The sequence below is a fragment of the Notamacropus eugenii genome, chromosome 4 (assembly GCF_028372415.1).
Source record: "Notamacropus eugenii isolate mMacEug1 chromosome 4, mMacEug1.pri_v2, whole genome shotgun sequence".
Classification (NCBI taxonomy): domain Eukaryota; kingdom Metazoa; phylum Chordata; class Mammalia; order Diprotodontia; family Macropodidae; genus Notamacropus; species Notamacropus eugenii.
The window spans coordinates 219016581-219042741 of NC_092875.1; the positions used below are offsets into that span (position 1 = coordinate 219016581).

Here is a 26161-nt window from a genome sequence, read left to right on the forward strand (position 1 = left end):
AACAGTTGTCAAATAAGTGAGTCCTTACCCCAGTAACTGAGCCTTTGGGTTTATTGAATACTGTTTGTTTGCTCCTCTATGATGTATCATTAGTCATTCTAATGACTGACCTCCAGTTTTTAGCCACACCCCAATCATGATTGCTGTTTTATAATATAGTTTAAGATACAGCACTGCTATCCTCCCACCTTCCCTCTTTTAAATATTTCCCTCAATATTCTTTTTTTTAGATATTTGAAATACAGCTTTATTATGATCTAATCGAAAAAGGAATGGGAATGATAGTAACAAACAAAATTCACCACTGAATATTGTGGTGGAACTGCAGCAGTCTTATATTTGAAACTCAAAGGGACATAATTGTGGTCCAAAACAGCTAAATATGCAGGTCTAAAATAAGAATTCTATATTTTTAAACTGCCACATTCACTCTGAAGTCCATTCATTTCCTTCAGCATGCTAAAGATTAAGCACATGTCCTGCTCAGCTATATAATAAAGTAGAAAACATGCTACACCACTGACATCACATCATAGTTGCTTATAAAACTAGATCTCTGATGCTGGGCTCTAGCTTCGTTTCCTTACAGGTCATCATCTTCATCAGAGAGTACAATCTGTAAGTCCTGTTCATACTGTGTTGCCAGTGATGAATCCATGACAACCTCTGCAGATGCAATAGCAGGCAAGGCAACAAACTTCAAATTAGAGTCTCCAATGAGTTTTCTAGCAAGCCAAAGAAAAGGCTTCTCAAAGTTGTAGTTACTTTTGACTGAGATGTCATAGTACTGGATATTCTTCCTATGGAAGGCAATTGATTTCACCTTGACTCTTCTGTCCTTAATATCTACTTTGTTGCCACACAACACTATACAGATATTTTCACATACTCATACCAGATCTCTATGCCATTTAGGTTCATTCTTGTAAGTAACTCTTGATGTTACTTCAAACATTATAATGGCACACTGAGCTTGGATGTAATAACCATCTCTCAGACCACCAAACTTTTCTTGGCCAGCTGTATCCCATACGTTGAATTTAATAGGATCTCTCTTAGTATGAAACATGAGAGGATGGACCTCAATACCCAGGGTGACTACATACTTCTCAAATTCACCAGTCAAGTGATGTTTTACAAATGTGGTTTTCCCGGTACCTCCGTCTCCAACTAATACAAGTTTGAACTGCACTTGGGGGTCTCCTTGGGTGGCCATCACGATGGTTCTTCCAGAAGTATCTCCATCTCTGCCTAACTGAATGATGGAAAGATCACCCCTCAATATTCTTGACCTTTTGTTCTGGTAGATGAATTTTGTTTTTAATTTTGTAACACAATAAAATACTCATTTCATAATTTACTTATTCATAACTGAATAAGCAAATTAATTGAGTTTGATTTGATTATGACTAATGTCTCTCTGAATCTACCCTCCCTTTTTTCTGCCATACTCTCTTCTGTATTCCTGCCAGTTTTCCTCTTATTTAATATGTTTCTAAACCAAACACTGTGTGTGTTTGTGTATGTATTCTACCATCATTTGAATAGTTCATGTGAAAGTGATGTTGAAATGATGCCAGCTCCACCCATATATTCCTTATTTTTAGCGACTTCTAGTTGTGTTTTTATAGATTTCTATTTAATTAGTACCTGACTTTATATGACTTAATAAATCCCCCTAACCTTTCCTCTACTTTTCTTTCCTCTCCCTTTTTTCTATTCTGTACATAGTAAGTGCTAAATAAATGCTTGGTGAATTTGACTTGTGTAACAGCAGGACTCCATTTATTATCCCAGAACATTTAAAAGTAATTATTTTTGTTAAGTAAGAATACTTGCTGATTGAATCAATAGATCAGAACTAGACATGGGCCTTTTGAATGAATTAGATTTGAAATTAGCGTTTGAAAGGCATTTCAATTAGATGCAATAGGAAGTCTTTTTCCAATTTGGTGAGGGATTTAATCATGAACTGAGGTGCTTATATAAAAGCAGAAGCTAGTTTAGCATTGCAGAAAGATTTTTCATCTGGTGGCAGAGAAGAGAGGATGTTCAAGCTAAACCCCTCAAAAGGAATTGGAGGAGAGTAACTCCATATTCTTCCCAACACCCCCCTACCACCATTGCACTAGGACCTTTGTGAGCTTCAAAAGGTCTAGAGGATTTCATATTTCCCATCTACCTGTTTTATCTTAGCAACATCCCTGGAATAGCTGATATCAGGAACCAGTGACAGACTAATTTAAGGTTTGACAAATAGCCCAGTAGGAAACAAACAAACAACTATAGCATTGTATGGGGAAGTTAAAAGAGCTCTGAGTTACACCTTTACTACTTGTGGTTTCTGAGTTTGAATCCACTTACCCATGTACTCTATATTTACTAGTGGGAGAGTATGTTGCAAAATTTAGAGGGTAGGGGGAGATGATTTTGTGTCAACTGTTCTTACTTTATTTACCTTATTAATTATGACTTTGTTTAATTATTTGATTGAGTGATAATAACTGATAATCATTATGTTAACTGATAAGCAGCACACACTGGTAGGACCTCATGGTGTGTGTGTCTGTGTGTCTGTGTGTTTGCCCATGTGTATTTTAGAAAACCTCTCAGGGCCACCTCTAGAACCCAAATGGAACTTAGTAGCCATGTTCTTGGACCCCAGCCTGACATATAATAAATGCAAAGACTTGTTGAATTATTGATTTATTGACCTTCCAGTGAAAGTTGAAGTGGAAGAAATAGCTTCAGAGTATATGTTATGTTAAATATGGTGTTTTGCTACTAATTTCAATCGTCTTCATCTTTGGTAGGTTAAAACACATGGGCTTTTTAAAAGAGATATTTGAAAGTTAATCTTGGAATCATTTTTTTAAAGACTTTTTAAAAAAGAGTTCTGGGAGCCCATCCACAATCAATATATTTAGCACAGCATAATTTTGTGAGCTACACTTGCAAGGTGAAAGAAATATGAAGCACTAGTAGCATCATAGTAATTTAGTATTAAAAGTGCATTTGCCATAAATTCCAGGATCCAGCACTCTAATCATCTGTAAGATTGAATATCAATAGAGCAATTGCCTTGTGTTATATACAAGAAGCTTCTCTTAAAATCAATCTTGTTGGAGAGAAAGAGGAGAAATGGAATCTTAGTGAAAAATCTGCTCAGAATTGTTAGCATAATGCAGGTTAGAAGACAACTCTTTTGCTGCATTAGGTAATCCTGCTGTTTCCTAGTGACACAAGTTGTTGGTTGATATACCAACTGTCCTGCATACCTAATTATTAATCTGTATCCTAAAATGAAATCTCTAGAATATTTTAGGATTTTAGATGAGGAAGGAAATTGTCAAAAGCTAGTCTTCAAATATGTATGCGCAATATTTTTTTTTTAGTCATAAGAAACTTGTTTATAGAATAAATAACTCTTTAGATTGTGTTCTAGTTAATTAAGAATTTTCACTCTACTAACTTTTTTTTAATGCAGGGTTTAGATTTATTTGATATTGACCTAAATGATAAGAAACACACCCTAACAAATTACATTTTTTCACTCTAGGCATTCTTAAAAGACTTATTTGTCACTATGTATGTAATCCTGACATCAGCCATTGCTGTTTAGTTAATTAAAACCACAAATTACTTTTGAAAGAGGAAAGGTACTGCCCTGTTAAAACTTTACTTCAGTTACTATTTTTATTCTAAAATGATGTATGGACAATAATTGATAGAGAAAATTATAAATAGCATATGGAAGGGGGGGAACAGCAGACAAAAGGAGGTTTGTTATAATTCATTGTGTTGGAGTAGGTGAGGTTCCAGGCAATGTTTATACTCCTTTCTTTGGAGAAAAAGAAACCTGTGACTGAGACAAACAAATGTTCTCATTATATTCTATCACTCTTCTCTAATCCCATAGTACTTGTTAATTATTTAGACAGGGTTTATTCTTGGAGAGGGAAAAAAAACCCACAACTCACCACTTAGGATCATTTCAATAACAGCAGCCAAACTTTCAAGAAGCAGGTTGTTATGGTTAAATAAATTCTGGCATCTAAGACCTTATTAACCACTAAGCCAGGCTCAATAATATTCCTGAAATAAAATGGTGAAATGAAGATCATCCTAATAATTAGAAGGAGGAACTATACTATGGAAAGGTAAGCCAAATTGTGCTGACATATTCACTGTATACTTCTTTAAGGATCATGACTGTTGAAGATGAGGGATAGTGGGATAGTCAAGGAGAGAATCCTTCCTCTCTTTACTTCTCTGACATTAAAATAATAAAATAAAAGAAGCCCCTATTCTTCCTTTAATATTCACTATTTTATTCATTCCATGAAATGTATGTATATGTACATGTACACACACTCATATAAGAACACATGCATACATAGATGTATATCTGTATATATGTATTGTGTGTTATATCAACGTGTGCATACATAAACACTATATCTTATGAATAGGTCTGCAATTCTTGAAGACAAATTTTTCATATTTGAGTCCATTTTGCTCCTTGATTCATATATAAAGAGAAGAATTCCCCTTTCTCCCACTACCTTAAATATCCAACCTTTAAGTATTTTTCATAATTTCTGAAACAAAGAACACTGGATTTTTATAAAACTAAGGGAGCAAGAAATGTTCATTATCTGTAATCATGGTAGCCAAGTTGGATAGATTGAAGCAACAAGCCAGAAAGTTTCAAGAAGAAAAGTTAGTCACAAAACAATAGCTTATGTGTGGGGATGGGTACATTGTCTGCTATCTGTTAATATAGCAGCCTCCCATTTAGGAGGATGTAGTGTGAAGGACACTTTTCACAGAAGTAGCCTTTCAAAGATCCGATGGGTAGGCAAACTGTGAACCCCTAATTTAAATGACTGTAGATGTTTCTAGCTAATGAAGCAATACAAACTAGGTATTCCCCATCCCACCCCACCCCTCACTAGCTGTCTTTAGATTTTTCCCTATCCTTATTTCTCTGGCTTATTGCTTCTTCTCTTATGTGCAGTATCTCTATTTTTTCTATGTTATATTTTTATTTGTTTTTTGAAATATTTCCCAATTACATTTTAATCTGATTTGGGCCACACTTTGGAGGTATTCCAGGTCACAGGTGATCACTGCATCTCTGGCTCTTCGGATCCATGTTATGATGATTTGTGTGACTGCTCCCTCTAGTGGCTCAGAATGCAAACATCCATACCATCTTTTCCTGTAACTTTTGCCTATGATCTTCCAATGAATCCTTGATGGGAGAATCTACTCAGCATGCTGGGAATAATCCTCTAGGTCACAACATTTAAGTGGATCTAGTACAACCTAGTGGATATTCACGGGTCATCTTTCTTTTATTATCTAACAGCATAGCGTCTTGGTTTTGGATTCATGACACCTAGCATGGTGTCTTCTAATAGGTGCTTAGAAATTGTTTACTGGATTGTATTGGATTGTCCCACATACTTTTCCAGTAATATATCTGTTAGATATATTTTATTGTATTTACATGTAATTCACTGCTGTTATTATGCTTCAGGCCCCTTACACTGATTGTATTTTTTTCTTTTCATTCTTCAGAGATTATAGTATTCTGTGATCATAGCAATATAGGATCACCAACAGAATATTGGTGTTTACAAGAGCGAGGTCTAGTTCATGATGAAGCTTTGATTCAATGAAATTGCATTGAAAATTGCATTTTCCTAAAACTTAAGAAAATCAGATTTTCCTAAATGCTCTTCATCTGCCTTCAACCTATTTGGTTCTGAAAGTCATAGTACCTTTCTGATTCCTGGACCCAAACACTATACATAAGATATGACTTAAGGACCCCAAATAATATTCCAGTTCTTGGCTTCCATGATATACTTTTGACTCATACTAATCTTTTAGTCTGCTAAAACCCCTAAAGTTTTTTCCTATGAACTCTTGTTTAGTCAGTCATTTTCCATCCTGTAATTAAGCAAATTTTTTTTAACATGGAATAATAAAATTTGACATCCCTAATAAATGTTATAAGATTTGTTCATAATTCTAGCCTGTTAAAATCATTTTGAAATGAATTCTCCTTTCCAGCATATCAGTTATCCCTCCTCACATTATACTCTGCATAAGTTGTAAAATGCTATTTATACTTTCATCTGGGCCAATTACAAAAATTATTCAGTATTATGACTTAGAAAAGATCCTTGGGGTCCTGTACTGGAGACTACCTTCCAGGCTGACATAAGTCCATTAATAGTTCTCTCTCAATTCAGTAAGTACTCAACCAGTATTGAAGCTGCATAGCTTTACTATTATCCTTATCTTTCTGCATTGTCCACAAGGATAACAAAAAGAAATTGTCAGGTGTTTTGTTGACATCTTGGGATACTACGTGTATGCCATTTCTTCAATCTGCTACTTTAATAACCCAGTAAAAAAAAAAAGGAAACAAGGTTAGTCTGACATGATTTGTTCTTGACTAATACATGGGGCCTCTCGGTGATCACAGATTCCTTTAGAAATGCTCATAAAGCATCCCTTTGTTAAAATACTCATTAAAGCCAATATGAGTTTAATGAATCTATTTTTTCCTAAGAAAATCATGATATATTTTATTTGTTCTGTTTCTGTCCAACAGCACCTCTCTTATTCTCCCTGATCTTTCCAAGATCACTCATAGTGGCTCAGCAAGCATATATATTAGTGAGAAGGGAGATATCATGACAGGATGGTATTGTAGAGATTGTTGTAAGATAAGTGTCAAGAGGACAAAGAGAATTAAGGAAGTTACTAAAAAAGGTGAATTGCATAGGAGAGAAAAGAATAAGAGAATGTGTGACATATGATGCACAGGTATAGCTGATCTACCATTATTTATGCCAGCTAAAGGACAGAAACACTACATTTATACTTCTCAATATGTGAAGTCAGATTTTATAAATCAATGATAATAGATGTTAAATGAGAAATAAAATAATGGGATATGTTAGGAATAAGGCAGGACAATCTGAAAGAAAACAGTCACTGAACTTGAAGAGGTAAACCATTTACCCTGGGAGAGGAAAAGGCTTTATTTTAGGAAGATAACACAAGGTGAGACAAGAAGTATTTATGAAATACTGAGTGCCATGCACTGTGCTAAGTGCTGGACAACTAAAAGGAGGCAAAAGACAGTTCCTGCCCTCAAGGAACTTACATTCTAATGGGGGAAAGTAACACACAAAACAGAGCTGAAAAGATGGAGTGGCTGCAGGAAGGAAGGTAGGTACCAGGACTGGAGCCTTTATTCTCCTCTCTCCTCTGCTTCTGACTTTTCTACCATGCTCCTACCCTCCCCCAAATGGAGGTATTGAAAGGAACATACCAATGAGAGAAGGCCAACCTGTCAAGGTATATGTTCCAAGGTGAGGAGGCTACATACACTGAGGGAAATTCCTGGATAAGACTGCAATTAAGTTATGGTGGCAAAATCTGGAAAGTCAGAATCAGAGCCAGGAGGTTAAAGGAGAAAAAAATCATCTAAATCCTCTACATATATGTATATGTGTGTGTATTTATACACACACATACGTATAGATGATTATATATCTACAAATATACATGCATGCACTTTTATAAATTATATATGTGTGTGTAATATAAATACATACATATATGAACACATACATATATATATATATGTGTGTGTATGTATATGTATGTGTGTTTGTGTGTGTGTGTTGTTTGGTCATTCAATTGTGTTTGACTCTTCACAATCCCATGGATCTTAGCACACCAGGCCCTTCTATCCTCTACTATCTCTCAAAGTCTGTCCAAGCTCATGTTTATTCCTTCCATGACGCTATCCATCTCATTCTCAGCTATCCTGTTCTCCTTTTGCCTTCAATCTTTCCCTGTATCATGTTTTTTCCCCCAATGAGTCCTGCGTTCTCATAATGTGGCCAAAGTATTTAAGCTTTAGCTTCAGTATTTGTCCTTCCAATTAATAGTTTGAATTAATTATTTTAAGTATTTGACTGATTTGATCTCTTTGTCTTTCTCTGTCTCTCTGTCTCTTTCTGTCTCTATCCATCTCTCTGTCTCTGTCTCTGTCTGTCTCTCTCTCTCTCCATATTATAGGTGTTATGATTGCCTATACAATCTGACCTTGTTATTAATAGCATCCCTAGCCAGGATGAGTCTTCATATTATATATGTTTTCCTCTCCCCAGAATAAATGAAAGAAAATAGAGAGACATTGAGAATGTAAAATAGTTAAATAAAATGTTTTAATTTGTCTTTCCCTTCAAGGACTCAGGATTTTAGGTGAGGTAATTGAAGGTACTCTCAACTTTAGTTGAAATTATATTGGATGGGATACAATTAGATTCATGAGATCCTGATGCCAGATAACTCAATAAAAGGGGAATCTGAGGACATTAGAAATATTGTAATCAAAGTATACAAAGGCCTAGGTACTCAGAATTCAGTGAACAACCATTTTCAAGAGCTTACTATAAAGCTGAACATTCTGTTAGGGGCTGATTATATAAAGGCCCCAGTGTGAAATAGCCTTTTTCTTTAAGGAGCTTAGATTATGTAAGGAAGGAAGAAAGACCATAAAATTATTTACAAGAAATATACAAAATAAATAAGTACAAGGTAAATTTGACTGGAAGGAAGGTACTATCAGCTGAGGAGATCAAGAGAAAATGGTGCTTCAGTGTCTTAAGCCATGCAGATCTTTCTGTAGAGGAATATGAGCATTCACAAAGATTTGTACATTGGGAAAGTAGTAGAAATAGTAGAAATGAGAAATTTGTGTCTTAAAACTTTCTTTCCATTGAGAAAATGAACATAGTAATAGGTTGGAAAGATGAGGTAGAGAGTGGAGCCAAGATGGCAGAGAGAAGACAGGAAGTTGACTGAACTTTCTCCACTTCCCCCAGAAACAACATTAAGTATCTCAACAGATTCTGGAATGATAGAACCCACAAAATGATGGAGTGAAATAATTTTCTAGCTTAAGATAATGTAGAAGAACTTCAGAAAAGTTCTCACTTGGATAAAAGAGGAGAGCAGCTCAGTGCAGATGATGTCAAGGCAAGCCAACAGGAGGCTCTTAGCTACCTCACAGATTAGCAACTGAGGTACCTCATTCTTGACTCAGCAGCTCAGCAGCGAGACCTCCAGCCTTAGTGCATAAGGCAAATTTTGGGGCCTGGAATCCTGACACGACAGGTCCAACTAGGTCAGACCACTTCCAGCACATTGGGCAAACTGTAAGCACCTGAGGTTCAGCATGGAAAGTCAGTGACCAGGCCTCTGACTCCCAGCATAAAGAACTTAGAATAGTGTACCCTGTGCCTGAGGAACAGAGTTCAACTTAAAAGTCATGAAATAGACTGAAAAATTGAGTAAGAAATAGAACACAGCCTTGACAATAGAAAGCTAATATGGCAAAAGGGAAGATCAAAACACAAACTCAGAAAAGAACAATAATGCCACATTGCCTCCAGGTGAACCCTTAAAGGGGAATATGAATTGGTCTCAAACCCAAAAAATCCCCTTAGAAGAGCTCAAAAAGGATCTTAAAAAATTGTAAGAGAGTTTTGAAGAAAAATTGGGAAAATAAATGAGAATTATCAAGGAAAATTATGAAAAAATTATCAACAACTTGGAAAAGGAAGCACAAAGAAGACTGAAAAAAGCCTTTTTTTTAATTTTGTCTCTTTTAAAAATTAATTTATTTGTTTTCAGTTTTCAACAATCACTTCCATAAGTCTTAAATTCTCCCCCCCTTCCCTCTTCTTTCCCTCCCTGAGATGACAATCTTACATGGGTTCTAAGTACATTCTTGTTAAACATGTTTTCACATTGGTCATGTTGCATAGAATAATTAAAATGAATAGGAGAAACCATGAGAATAACCAAACCTAAATAAAACATAACCAAGAGAAAACAGTAGGGTATGCCCATTTTTGTAGCCTTTTCTGCATAGTTCCAAATTACTCTCCAGAATGGTTGAATCAGGAAATAGAATCAGGCAAATGGAGAAAAAAAATCCATTGAAGAAAACAGCTCCTTAAAAAGTAGAGTTGGACAAATAGAAAAGGAGGTACAAAAGTTAATTGAAGAAAATAATTCCTTAAAAATTAGAATTGGGTAAGTGAAAGCAAATGACTCTAAAAGACTTCAGAAATCAGTCCAATAAAATCAAAAGACTGAAAAATAGAAGAAAATATAAAATGCCTCATTGGAAAAAAACAACAGACCTGGAAAATAGATCCAGGGGAGATAATTTAAGAATTATTGGACTATCTGAAACCATGATCTAAAAAAGAGCCAGGACAGCATCTTTCAAAAAATTATTATGGAAAACTGCCCCAATGTTGTAGAACCAGAAGGTAAAATAGTCATTGAAAGAATCCATTGATCACCTGAAAGAAATCCCAAAATGAAAACTCCAAGGAATATTGTAGCCAAATTCCTGAATTATCAGGTCAAGTGAAAAATATTGCAAGCAGCCAGAAAGAAACAATTCAAATATCAAGGAGCCACAGTCAAGATTACATAGAACTTAGATCCTATATTCAAGAATCTCATATCTTAGAATATTATATTCTGGAAATCAAAGGAGCTTGGATTACAACCAAGGATCAACTTCAACTACCCAATAAGACTGAGCATAGTCTTTCAGGGCAGGAGATGGACATTCAATGAAATAGTTGACTTTCAAAATTTCCTGATGAAAATACCAGAGCTCAGCAGAAAATTTTATCTTTAAATACAAGACTCAAGAGAAGCATAGCAAGGCAGACAGGGCAGAAAAACAAACAAACATGTTATTCAATAAGAAATGCAAATTAAAACAACTCTCAGGTGCCATCTCACACCTGTCTGATTGGCTAATATGACATAAAAGGAAAATGTTAAATGTTGGAGGGATGTGGAAAAATTGGAACAGTAATGCATTCTTGGTGGAGTTGTGAATCTGATCTAACTATTCTGGAGAGAAATTTGGAGCTGTGCCCAAAGGGCTATTAAAAAAAGGATATAACAGGGCTATAAAAACTATATACCCTTTGATTCAGCAATATCACCACTAGTTCTTTATCACAAAGAGATAGTTAAAAAAGGGAAAAGGACTCACAAAGGCAAAAAATATTTATGGCAGCTCTTTCTGTGGTGGCAGAAAATTAGAGACTGAGGGAATACCCATTATTTAGGGGTGACTGAACAAGTTGTGATATAAGAATGCAATTGAATACTGTTGTGCTGTAAGAAATGGCAATTAGGTGGATTTTAGAAAAACCAGGAAAGGCTTGCATGAACTGAGGTTGAGTGAACTGAATAGAACCAGGAAAAGACTGTGGACAGCAATAGCAACATTATATGATGATTAATCATGATAAATTTAGCTTTTCTGAGCAATACAATGATCCAGAACAATTCCAGAAGACTCATGATGGAAAATGCTAACTGTAGAGTCTAAATACAGAGCAAAGTATAGTATTTTTTGTTTTTTCTTTTTCATATTTTTCCCTTTTGTTCTGATTCTTCTTTCACCATATGACTAATGCAAAAATATGTCTAACATGATTGTATATGTACAATAACAGGTTGCTTACTGTCTTGTGGAGGAGGGAGGGAGAAAAATTTGGAACTCAAAATTTTACAAAAATGAATATTGAAAACTATCTTTACATGTAATTTGATAAAAAATACTAATAAGGAAAAAAGAAAGAAAGATGAGGTAAAGGAAGCTATATATTTGGTCAAGGTGCTCAAAAAGTGAGGAGAGGAACAGCTCTGGAAACGAAGGCATCATCAGCACTTTGTTCCAGTTGATGGAAACTACACCTAAGAATGTCAAAGGATTAAGGGTGTCACTTCCAACATGTATGAAGAACAGGGTGTGTTTTTCAGTGACATTCCTAGGGCATGCGGTGTTGTGTCTGCCATGTCTAAATGATTGTCATATATATTAAAGCACAAAATGGTCTCTCTCCTACAAGAGAAGGAAAAGTGGACAGAGAGAGATGCTTTTCTGTTCTCCAGGTTATAATGACACATTTCTTTACAAAAGAAAGGGGTAAAATAGGAAAACATCAAAGTAAAAGGGTCTGAAGAAGCAGAGGGAAATCCTACTTGTGTTGGGCAGTCAGAAGGTAAAAGAATGTGAAATCAAGGAGAATGAGAAGGGCCACTAAATATTTGGAACTAAGAAGTAGTGAGTCTCCCTAAGCAGGAGGGAATAGTTCTTTGTTTTCCACAGAATGATGATGTAGAATCATGTATGCTGTCAGTAAAAGGTGGAGAAAAAAGAAAAGAGCACTTGGGCTTGGGAAATACTTCCAGAGACACTTAGGAAGCTTTGTTGACCCCATAAAAATAATAAGGAACTCTACCATCTTCCAGGGCCTATATCCAAGATATGACAGAGAACCTAAACTTTTCAAAATGAACGACTAATACCCACTTCTGCTGATAGCAAGGACATAAACTATATGGCCAGAAGGAATCTAGAAAGCAATGCCTAATATTTGAATCTTGGACAGGAAAACTGAAAATCTTAGGGTCTCAGCTGTTGTTGTTATCACTGCTGCCAAATGAAGGCAATGGCTTCAGAATAGAAATGTAAATATGGGAAAGGAACAGGTGGTTAAGGTGATGAATCTGAGAATGAAATTTAATTTTCTAGACAACAACTTAAAATGTAGAAAAGACCAAAATCTAGTTAAGTGATGGAATGCAGCTGTCAATGTCTGGCAATACTGACTTCCCCGGCTTCCTTTAAATTCCAACTAAAATGTCATCTTTTACTGGAAGACTTCCTCTAGCCCTATTAATTCTGGTGCCTCCTCTCTGTCTTTTGCCTCCCTTTGGATTCCCTTATCACAGTGTCAGGCTTGTAGTGGAAGATTCATAAATATTGATTGATAGAGGGAGTTTTGAAAATATGAAAATCATTTTAAACTGAAAAGAAAGGGGGATGGATAAAATTATCTACATATACTCACCATGCTAGATAATAATGTTGGAAATTGAAATTCATAGGCTACAAAATTCAGTTAAGGAGTCAGCACAAAAATCTATAGCCTCAAATATTTATAAATAAATGCACCAAGTGTTGATACCAAGCAAAATGAATTAGAAAGTCTAATTCAAGGAAGCAAATTTGGCCACAGATTTGATTGGGTGAGATCCATGATTCATAAAGTTCTCTGGAAAAGCATACCTTATCCAAAAGGAACATAATACATAAAAGTATGTATGGCAAGATACAGAATGGTATTTCATATTAACATGTATTATGAAATCCAGAAACTAGAATGGAAGGAATAGGAGGAAGCATCTGGATAAAAATCACTTGACACTGAAACAGAATTGATATCATCATGTCATTAACAAATATTGTAGATACCCTGGATAGAACAAGGAAATATGTGAGGAGTTTGGAAAACAGTATCATATGTTTGCATTGCATGGCTTCAATATATTCGCTAATATTTTTCTATCCTAAGAAAAGCAACTAATAGTTTTTTGACATAATTTCTTCCTTTTAAGGGTAGAAGAACCAATGAAGGAAATTTCTATTCTGGAACTAGTGTTTGGGATGGAAATGTTGTGTACCGCGGGGAGAACTCCCCACTCTTTCCCAGGGTTTTTGTTTGAGAAGGAGTAGAAAGACAGGCATGGTCTGATAAACAACCTAGATTTTAGGGGAGTAGAATTAAAATAGTTGGAGAAAGAATAGGTAGGATTCTATGTACTAAAATTTTATAGGGGAAGACAACCCAGGAGGGATTGGTAAACTCTGAAGAAAGAAATTCTGAAGGCAAAAGTAAAAGTAAAACAATTTCCAGGAGATGGAAAAAAGGTGACTTGTCTAAAAGGACCAATGCAGGAGTATTGGGAACTTATCAAACAGCTTAATTTTAAAAAGCACCCCCTTCTAATGTACCCTTTTCAGTTTTAATCTTACTGGCAGTTTAGGTCACCAAGAGGATGAATTTTCTCCAACAACAGTTTATCCTGATCCTTCTCTGTCTTCAGGTGCTTAACGGTAGAAATTGCAAATTTTGACTTGATATTAAGAAAAAGAAAACAAACTTTCTGAACAATTAAAGCTACTCCCAAAGTAGTATGAGAAATGATGATTTTTCCCTCATTGGAGGTTTTTATTAAAATGTTGAGCACTTGTCTATCATGTAGGTACAAGTGATATTTTTTATTCATATGGGCTGGATTAGATCATGGGTTCTTAATTTGGGATCTCTGAATACATTTTAAAAATATTTTGCTAGCTATTTAAATATAATCAGTTTCTTTTGTAATTCTGAACTACAATAGTGAGGCAGTTTTCTAAAACCCCAAACCAAAAACAACAACAACAACAAAAATACAGAAAATCTCTCTGCTCTACAAGGGGGAGGGCTGCCTTCAAAAATCCAAGACCTTTGGCAAGCTCTCACCCCTCTTCTTTCCCTCTCCCAAATACGCTTAAAGCAGAAATTATTAAACATAGCCAGAACATTCATTTGCTCTAACAGGGACAAGGACCATAGTAGAATATTCCAGGATCTTCCCTACTCTGCCAGTCTATGGCATGGAATATATTCCCCATGATGGATCAGTTTTTAGAGGGAGTTTGTTCCATGAATCCATGATGAATCAGTCCAGGCAGACATGGCTAATAATCTATCCTTTTTTATTTTAAAAGGTATTCAAACAAAATCCTACATTTGATTGCATCCAAAGTTGTTTTTAGGATTACTCAACTTCCAACTGCCCAACAGTAGTCTATTATATTATGAAAAAGGAGGGGAATTTGGTTTGTCTCAGGGAGTTGTGGCCCATGCATGTTGCCCAGCAAGACTTTCTTTCCCCCCAAGTCAAAGATCAACCTGTAGAATGACCTAGTGTCACAAAGATAATGGGTTACTGACACATCTCAACCTGGAATGACCATTTTTCCCAATTCACAATATGCTCCACATCTTTTGCTCCACCAACTATGTAAACTCTGTAGGTTTGTGTGAACTTCATAGACTCTTCTAGAGGGAATGAGTATCCTAAGATTCCTGTGCTGCCCCAATAATAGTCAAAACAGCAAAAGTGTCCAGACTAACCTATGGTCTAGACTAGTAACCTAGAAGGCCAAGCCTCTGAATATCTGAGTTCTGAAATATTGTGAGGTATCCAATGCATAAATAACCCATTCTCATCTTTCTCATAGTGATAGAGATGAGAGATGCATAATCTGAGAATATGATATGAGAAAGTTTCATTCTGCTTCTGGTTGTTCTGGACATTTTGCCTAGCATAGTGTTTATGCTCCATTTGCCCCTAATTCCTGACTGATCTTCAATCTAGAACTTCGTTACCATGATAATGTGTGTAGTACAGTCAGATCAGAGAAGTTTTGTCTCATATAGTCTCTATGTTTGTATAATCAAGCAAGCCTTAGGACTCCCAAACCTGAAAACTGAAAGACCTATCTCACCAGGCATCATGGTCCCTTTAAGGGGGCTTAGAAAGGAGGAGGTTCATATGAACCTCCACCTGAACCACCATGACTCCAGTGATATTCATTAACAAGATGAGTAGGGAATTGTAGCTTTTCTGTGATTAGAGAGAACCATGAAATGTCCAAGACAAATACTCCTATTTTGACATTTGATCTTATATTTTCCTGGGCTGATGACTGGCCTTGTAAAGGGAAATGTTTAAACAGCAATGGAGACAGTGAGAAAGATAACATAATTCTGGGGTTGGAGACATTTTTTCCTCCCACAGATATTCAATACATCTTTATTTGATATACTTTAGAAATATACTTTAATATGCCAATTCACTTGTGAAAAAAATTAGCATTTCAAAAAAAATTTTGAGTTCCAAATTCTCTGTTCCTCCCCTCCCCACACTGAGAAGGCAAGCAGTTTGATATGTTATACATGTGCAGTCACGCAAAACATTTCTATATTAGTCATGTTGTAAAAGAAAACACAAACCAAAAAACAAACAAAAATAAACCCAACAAAAGTAAAGTTCAGAAAAGCATCCTTTGATAAGCATTTATACTCCATCAGTTCTTTCTCTGGAGGTGGGACAGCATTTTTCATACAAGTCCTTTGGAATTTTCTTGGATCATTGTATTGTTGAGAATAGCTAAGTCATTCACAGTTGATTATTGTACAAAATTGCTTTTACTGTGTGCAATATTCTGCTGTTTCTGATCATTTCACTATGTATCAGTTTATGTAAGACTTTCCAAGTTTTGTGAGAACATCCTGCTTGCCATTACAATAGTAACCTATCACAATCATATACCACAACTTGCTCAGCCATTCCCCAATTGAAGGACATCCCCTCAATTTCAATTATTTGCCATCACTAAAAGAGTTGCTATAAATATTTATGAAGATATAGGTCCTTTTTTTGTTGTTTATCCCTTTGGGATATAGACCTACTAGTCATATTGCTGAGTCAAAGGATATGCATAATTTTATAGCCCTTTGGGCATAGTTCCAAATTGCTCTCCAGAAAGGTTGAATCTGTTTACAACTCTACTGCCAATGCATTAACATCTCAATTTTTTCATATCCCTTTCAATATTTGCATTTTTCTTTTTCTGTTATATTGGCCAACTTCATAGGTGTGAGGTGGTACCTTAGAGTTGGTTTAATTTGTATTCCTCTAATCAATAGTGTTTTAGAACATTTTGTCACATTTCTATAGATAATTTTGATTACTTTGTCTGAAAACTGCCTATTCATATCCTTTGACCATTTACCATTTGATGAATGTTCTTAGTTTTATAAAGTTGACTCCATTTTCTATATATTTGAGAAATGAGACCTTTATCAGAGACACTGTAATTTTTTGTGACAGTTATGGTTGCTGTGTATTTCTGTCTATCTTATTTTCTCCCTGTTTATCCTACTCTCTCTCTTTTTTTTTACCCTGTCCATCCTTAAAAGTGTTTTGTTTCGTACTACTATGTACCCCAATCTATCTTTCCTTCTATGATCTCTGCCCCTTCATTTATCTCCTTCCCTTCCTACTTTCCTCCAGGGTAAGATAGATTTTTAAACTCAGTTTATTGTGTATGTTATTATCCTCTCTTTGAGCCAGTTTGGGTGAGAATAAAGTTCAAGCACTTTTCCCACCTCTCCCATCTTCCCCTCCATTGTAAAACCTCTTTCATGACTTTTTCATATAAGGTAATTTACCCCATTCTTCCTTTTCCTTTCCCCCTCTCCCAGTGCATCTCTCTTTTATACCCTTTAATTTTATTTTTTTATATCTTTCCATCATATTCAACTCACATCTTTGTTCTCTATCGATGAGTACTCCTTCTAACTTCCCTAATAATGATAAAGTTCTTAGGAGTTACAAGTATCATCTTCCCATGGGAGGAGAAAGTGAGAAATGGAATGAGGCAGACTATCACTCATAAATGAGATACGAAAAAACCTTTTTCAATGGAGGAGAAAAGGGAGGAGGTGAGAGGGGAAAAGTGAAGCTTACTCTCTTCACAAATGGTTAAGGAGGGAATAACATGCTCACTAAATTTGGTATGAAAATCTATCTTACTCTAGTAGGGGAGAAAGAGACAAGTGGGGTGAGAGAGATGATAGAAGGGAAAGTAAATGGGAGAAGGGAACAACTAGAAGCAAATACTTTTGGGAAGGGACAAGGTCAAATGAGAGAATAGAATAAAAAGCGGGGACAGGGTAGGATGGAAGGCAATAAAGTTAGTCTTATACAACATGAATTTATGGAAGTCTTTTGCAAAATGACACATATATAGCCTGTATTTAATTGCTTGCCTTCTCAGTGGGGTTGGGTGGGGAGGGAGGGAGAGAAGTTGGAATTCAAAGTATAAGAAATGAATGTTGAGAATTGCTGTTGAATATAATTGAGAAATAAGAAATACAGGTAATGGGGGTATAGAAATTTATCTTGCCCTACAAGGAAAGAGAGAAGATGAGGATAAAGGAAGTTTGGCATGTGATAGAAGGAGGGTACACTGAGGGAAGGGGTAATCAGAATGCAATGTGTTATGGAGTGGGGGAGGGGAGAGATGGGGAGAAAAATTGGAACTCAAAATTTTCTGGAAATGAATGTTGGTATCTAAAAAAAAAAAATAAATAAAACTAAAAAAAAACCAACCTACAAATTTTAAGCAATTTAAGTATCTATAGATACCCCTCTGGCCCCTTCATCATTGATTCTCATCATCCAAGACACTAATGATTCTCCCATCCTTTGGGTAAACTGATTCGAAATATTTATGACCTTCTGCTGAGTAAAATCCTCAGTTATCTGTCTAAACACTGCGTTCCCTCCTTGGTTCTCATTTTCACCTTCATATGGGGCATGCTTCTGCTTGAAAAGTCTCTTCCTGTAACATTGTTTCATTTCCATTCCACACATTCTCCTGGTAGTTGTCACCATGGCAATTACACTGGGTCCGTACAAAAGTTGTATGCACACTTCTTTTGCCAGCCTTCCACTTCTTCTTCTGAGCTAAATTAACAGCCTTTTCTTCCACATGAGACCTAGCCCCCCAAGCTTGCTCTTTTAAAGGAGAGCCTGAACACTGAGAATTCCCATGCAAACTAGTTAACTTTTTCCATCTGAATTTTTTTCCTTTACCAGCTTGTCCCTGATTTTACATATAATACAGTAACCTGTTAAAATCCATCCTCTCCTACATACTTCTGCCTATTCTTTCCTTGGTTTTATTGGTATTCCTTGTAAACACCTTTTGTAGTATCTACATTACCCCTCTTCTAACCTCAGTTCCCAGTTTGCACATGGTCCAGTGCTTTTAGCACATTCTCTTGCAAGGGAGGAATAAGATAAATCTTCCCATCCTGGGATATCCTTCTTCCTCTAGAGTCTTTCTGCCTCCAAATAATCTTGTTTGCAATGCCAAATGCATCACCAAGGCAATATTCAAAGTACTGAGGGTGACTATGTATATGCTGGTATAGTTCTGAATCACAAGGTATAACAGACTTTCTATGAAGAAGACAGAAGAAAAACATTTATTCAGACACCAGAAAACCAAATCCCCAAACCAGAAAGCTAAATCTATCATAGTAACCAAGAAATCAATACAAATTAGCATAGCAGGGGACAAAGGCATTACCAAGCCTCCCCTCCAACTCCCCGACGAGCTGGGACTTTCCCACAAATAAACACTCACAAGCCTAGCCTAACTGTCTGTGTCCTCTCCTCCCTCCACTCCAACTGTTCTCACCAACTTCCTCCCAGTTCTGGTCCACCCTTCCTGTTCCACCAGTTCAGCAAGCTCCTCATACCACATGTGACTTAGGCTTCTATGTGATTTAAGCTGGTCACATGGGCCTGTTAATGAATGGGAAAGATCTTCCTATTTAAATTACCATTACACCAGTGTGTGGAAACAAAGTAGGTGCTTAATAACTATGTGTTGATTGATCATTTTAATGAAGATTTTATAGAAATGAAACATAGGCATAGTTGACCACTATTGATATAATCTCATTTTCTTTTACTAATAATACCCTTTTTTAAAAATAATCATTTGGTATCTTCCTGACTTTTATCTGTCTTGAAGGAAAATTCTTCAGAGACCTTCAAACTATCTTACATCCAATATGGATTTCTTCTGTGAATATTTGGCTGTTCCAGCAACTTTTCCTCTCTTAACTGTATTTAGTATGATTTCACCTTTCTCACACAGCATATCAGTGACTGAGGTATTCAAATCCAATTGTGGCAATTCTGTTATCATAGATGAAGAAAATATTTTGTTATAGAAATCTTGACTAATCTGCACCATTTTAACTTTTGTTATATTTCTAATTTCACCTTTAAATGTTCTTGGGATTATCTGACATAATTGATTCTCACATCTAACTTTCTACAAACCTTTTTTTTTTGGTCTCTCTACAGCTGATATTGCTCTCCTCTATTTTCCACAAGGATATGATTTGAAAATAAATTCTTATTCTCAACTGGTGTTATCATTGGCTGCCATATGTTTCTACATGACAAAATTGTCAGTTATTTTTAGCTGAGGTGATCACTGGGCTCTTTTATTCTCCTTATTGTGTTGATTACTTTATTTTGGTTAAAATTCTTTTTTTTTTTTTAATAATGAGGCCTGTAATATTTTTCCAGGTGCTTAGAACCCCATTCTTGTTTTAATATTTTCAGAATTAATATTTTGCTTCCCTCAAAATCATGTAATTTTTTCCCATGGATCTTGTATGTATTGAATAAATTTAGTCTGGCTGTTCTTCCTAATTTTGGTTTTAATGACATTTCTACTTCCTTATGCATCACATCATGGACTCTGAAGTTAGAATCTAAATGTAATAATCATCAGGGAAGCAAAATATTAATACTCACAAAAACAGCTGGGAAATTTTCATAGACCTCATTATTCAAAAAAGCAACTGAAAAAATATTTTCTTATTATTTTTTAATTATTTTAATTAATTTGTTTTCAATTTTCTACAATCACTTCCATAAGTCTTAGATTTTCTCCCTCTCCCTTCCCCCTCTCTCCCTGAGACAAAATGCAATCTTATATGGGCTCTACACATACATTCTTATTAAATAGATTTTCATATTAGTCATGTTGCATGGAAGAATTAAAATGGGAGAAACCATGAGAAAAACCAAAACAAAACATAACACAAGAGAAAAATATTCTGCTTCATTCTACTTTCCAATTCCATAGTTCTTTATCTGGATTTGGATGACATTTTGCCTCAAGAGTCCTTTGGGAATATTTTAGGTCCTTGCATTGCTGTGAAGGGCTAAGTCTACTAGAAAAATTCCTCGTACACTCTGGTTGTTGCTGTGTACAATACTCTCCTGGTTCTGCTCCTTTCACTCAGCATCAGTTCATATAAGTCCTTTCAGGCCTCTCTGAAGTCTTCCTGTTCATCATTTCTTACAGTACAATAGTGTTCCATTACATTCATATACCACAACTTGTTCAGCCATTCCCCAATGGATGGGCATCCCCTTGATTTCCAGTTCTTGGCCACCACAAAGAGAGCTGCTATAAATATTTTTTGTACACATGGGGCCATTTCCCATTTTTATGATTTCTTTGGAATACAGTCCTAGAAGCAGTGTTGCTGGGTCAAAGGGTATGCTGAAAAAATATTAATGACTACCAACTCAAATGCTTACTTTTCCAACTTTACAAAATCCTGATGAAAGAATCTACTCACATATCATGAAGATCCTTGATGAACATAGTGTTAATATCTTCTGAGTCACCATTAAATAATGTTCAAGTTTTTTTGTACCTTTGGTAGCCTCCCTTCTTTTCAGATACTTTTTGCAATTTATCTTCCACTACTCACAAAATTATATTACTTCCAACACGGACCTTTGTCAAATCCAGCCACTTTTCTCATCTTTGATTTCCTTAGAGCCATTTCTACTTCTCCCAAAAGCACATCTGGCATGTTGAAGTCAGAATCCATATGTGGTGGCTTGACTGTCATTGAACAGGAAATGAATTTGCTATAGAAATCTTTACAGATCTCCATTTTTCATTTACTTGTTGTCTTCCACGGAATTTCATCCCTAAAAGCTTTCAGAATGACTTTACTTAGTTGGGTCTCTTGGCAAAGTTTCTTTAAACTTCTTCCTTCTTCTGCTTCTCACTGTTTGATGAGGCAGCACTGTTCATATCCAGTTAAGCTGCATTTGACAAACTGTCCATGAAATGATCAGAAGAGCAATATTTATTCATTGGTTTGTTTCCCCCCAAGTGTAGAAGATCATGCAACATTAGCAGAGTCTTACTAGTGCTATTGAAGTTAATGTACCTTGTTTATATGCCTTCCAGAGGTTAGGATTTGGTAAAAGACTTGATATTTTTTAATTTTTTCTTTTTTTATTACAAATTTAATAAGGATCAACAAATATGAACAATTTAATATAAAAAGAAAAACAAAAAAATGGTATATGAAACAATTTCTATTGCATGTAGTTTTAAACGGTATATACAATATATGTAGAATAGAATACGAATTTAATACAGTAATTCTAATTTTGCCCTGCTTATCTATGCCTCCTTGGTACTTCCTTCTGTTCTCTTGCTTTTTTTTTTCTCAGTGATTTTTCTTCCTTTTGAAAACAAGAATCAATGTCACTACCCACGTCCCTCCCTAAACTTCCTTTCCCATAAAGAAAAAAAATAAAAACTCTCCCTTAAAACAAATTATTCTACTCATTCAAAACAAATCATATATTGATTGTGCCTAAAATGTTTATTTCATTCTGTACCCTCTAGTTCATCAACTTTATGCCAAGAAATAGGGAAGGTATATGTGCTTTATTATTAATCTTCTGGAGTCATCATTGGCCATTCAACTTCTCACAGTTCTTAAGTCTTTCACAATTGTGTTCTTTTATAAAGTGGCAGTTGTATTCCAAGTAAGTTCCTCATCTCAACTACCATTCTCATGAGTGAGTCAGGTCCTCTGAGCTATGGTACACCTTCCCCTCAGGGTTGTAAAAGTAACCCTGAAGATGCAGGGGGAAATTTGTAATGCCTTCAGTCACCAATCAATGTACTCCTCCCCTAAATCAATTGAGAATAATTAACCAGCCTCAAGTAGATTTTAGAAAAGAACATTTACTAATGTGGTATAATCATAGCATATGCTTCCAAATATCCTCCCTATTATATTCTCCAACAAAAGTAGGCATAACCTTTGAGAGCACATGTGATAAAGGGTTAACTTCACACTTCTGGTTGTTAGTTCTCCCCCTCTCCCCCATTTGTGGGTAGGGGCCCTATAGCATGGAGGGGGTGTGTTCAAGGAATTTCCTTTTACTATAGTGAATCTTCATCCATCCACCCTTGGCTCCTGATGGAGACACTGATGGGCTTAGAGAAATATCACTAAGATACCAATGGAAAGATAGGAACTACAGCTATCCTTGTGAGTAGGACATTGCTAGGACAATGAGGGGAAGATGGGAAGTTCACCATCTTCCAGACCCATCAGAATTAGCAAAATCCTTTGTTCAAAGGGGGCAAAAGAAGGGAAAAGTAGAAAAGAGATTTGGTCAAGCCAAAAGCTAAGGATTCTCCTTTCCTATCTCATATGGTTCCTTCTCTGCAGGTTCAGCTAGAACTCCATACTTAACTGTAATTTCTCAAATGCCTTTTTCCACCTAACTCTATAATTTTTATTCAGGACCCAGACAGTAAAACAAAATCTCTGAGCCAATTGGAACAGATCTCTAGTCTGATGTAATTTTGACAAGGTTGAGGGGTAATGGGGGACCCCAAAATACTGACAGTCTCGGTTGTGCTCGAATGAATTTGACTCAAGCCTTCTTAAAGTCAAAGAAAACAAAGTTTATTAAAGATTCGCCATCTTGAGTTGCCTCTTAAGGAACCTAAGCATTTGTGATGCTTGTATTCACAAGCGGGCCAGATAGAATCCCAGCTAGACAGTCTGAGCTGGATTGCATCTGAGCCTTTGTTTAAAATTCTGAAGGAAATACCACAACAGTTCAGACTGACATTTATTTTCCTTTACCAATTTACCACTTTTCCTTGTCAGTGGCTTGTATAAATAGGTCAAGTTGGAGCTTTCGTAGTTACATGCTGTGTTATCGTCTTATCTTTTTTATCCTACTTAATTTAATGTTGATCTTGCTGTGGCAAATTGATGGTCTGAGGATAAACATGAACCTCATATAACAATGGCTCCTTTTCCATTCCACCTAGTCTCCAGTCTTCTGGCAGAAGTAAAGAAATAGCATTCTATCACACAAAATCTCCTGCCTGATCTCCAGCCTCCTTTGGGAGGCTTATGAAGCACGAAAAAGTCTGTTTTTAAGAAGCTTACATTATGTAGGGAGAGAGATGAAGGAAATATATAATAATAAAAAGATTAAATATAAGAATAGACACAAATGAACTGAAGGTAGAGAGGAAAGGCACTAGCAGTTGAAAGGATCTTGAAAGGTTTCATGTAGAAAGTTGTACATGATGAGACACTATAATAGGATTTTTTGTATTATTTCTCTTAACCTCAGGTTCCCCAAGTAAAATGGGCATAATAATAAGGAGTAATACCTACCTTGCAATGCTATTGTGAAGATCAAAATATGTAAAACACATGTACATATGTGAAGCATTTAGCAAATCTGAAAATACTCTTTAAGTTCTAACAATAATAAGCATTATTATTACACCTTACATTTATTTGTGTAGTGCTGTATGATTTTCAAAATATTACTATATGCATTATTTCCTTTGATTGTCACAATAGTCCTATGAGATAGGTATTACTTCTTTACAGATGAAGACACTGAGGCTTAGAGAGATTATGCAATGTTTTCAAGATCATAGAGTACATCTTAGATTAAAATCCAGTCTTCTGATCCCTTTTCCAGTATCTTTTCAGTGGCCACAGGTTAATTCTTTGTGTACATAAGCAAAACTTTTCATTCATTCTTGAATTAAATGAATGGAATTGATAATGGAATTGTTATATCCCATTCATTTCTACATGGAGAGGAATATATCATGTGACATGATATGATATCAAATGCATAGACATTACATAATATAGAATATAAATGGTCGTTTAAAAAATTGAGGCATTTTATTTGTTATTCTGCTAATTTACCTGCTTCTTATAGAGTCCAGAAGGGGGCAGCAAATGATTTCTGTAGATCAGTAAGTAGTTTTCTTGTTAATTTGTTTTTAACCATTTACAAATATTCTTGTATTGTCTGATAAGTTCATTTTCTACTGATTTTTAAAATTAAAGTTTAATATTTAAAATAGCCATGTTGTTACCCACTAACATGCTTCTTTACAAAAACTATGCTTTTTTTTTTGTAATTTCTCTTCTATTTTCTCCAGAGCCTAGATGTCTGGAACTATGTAATTTCAAATTCTAAACTGATCTGTAGAGACAAAAGGCTAACATGAGATAATCCTATGAGCCCCTTCTCAGGTGACCCCATTAAAGGGAGATTTCACTTTGTGGCTAGGCAACTTCTAAAACCATAAGGCTTGGTAAAGAAGATTTATGATACAGAAGGAACTAACTGCTCTTAAGGACTTCAAAACATAAATATTTTTTCTTGTGCTAGTAATGGAAATCAAGGCATCTTTCCAAATTTGTTGTCCTGTTATCACACATATTGATTTCAAAAGTAAAAACTATAGGACCATTTAGTTTGATTTAAGATGTATGAAGAAACCAAATGAAACACAAGGATTGAATGACTTAAAAATTGTTATTAATAGTAGATGTTATATTAAAAATATGAATTAAACACAAGTATTATTATTAAATGCTATACTTACTATGTTTCTTAAAATTATCTTTGATTTCAAAATGAATGGAACTGAAAAGGTGATTAATATTCATTTTGATGGTTACATTTATTTTTGATGCAAATGATGTCTAATGGATTAAAAAGAATGATGCAGTAAAATCATAGCTAAACTTTAAGAATAAGTCAAATTAATTTCTTTTGTACTGTTTGCATTGATTCTTGGGCTTTTCAAAAGATCCTTTCCTGTGATAGGACAGTAAATTTATCTTCTTCAAGAAAATACAAATGAGGTAAGCATACAGTTTCTATCAAAGCTTTTAGTATAGTACAATGTTTCTTATAAAAACAGTATAATTGTGTTCAATTATATTCAGCAGCCACATATTAAGTGCCTACTATATGCAGGACTCTGTGCTAAGCAGTTAGATTACAATGGAAAAATGGTACAACACCTTCCTTCAAGTAATTAGTATTCATGTATTTTTATCCTAAATCAGAGTTAACTTTGTGTGTAGCTGAAATAGGCTGCTACCTTAAGAGGTAGCATCTTAGGGGTTCTAATAAAAACACCCAGCTCCAAATTTCCTCCCTTCCCCTTTCCCATCTTATCTTTCTGCCATTGTTCAGGAAATTTACTGTTACATACTCATTCCTATAAGGTTAAGCTGTTGTATCTCCAGAATTTTCAAGTGAAAAAAACAGCAAATGCCTCTGGGGGAGAGAATGTATTAAATCATTATAACCCATAACATTTTGGCAGGAATTAGTATAACAGATGGTTTTCCATGAGGAAATCTAGTTGGGTGCAATACTCGGGAGCAATTAAAAATAGGATGGTAATACAGGA

The 26161-nt window shown here is 35.4% G+C and overlaps 1 pseudogene; it reads right to left on the reverse strand.

Moving 5' to 3' along the window:
- Window positions 1-583: 583 nt before the first annotated feature.
- On the reverse strand, window positions 584-1295 carry LOC140502428 (GTP-binding nuclear protein Ran pseudogene; annotated as a pseudogene).
- Window positions 1296-26161: the final 24866 nt, after the last annotated feature.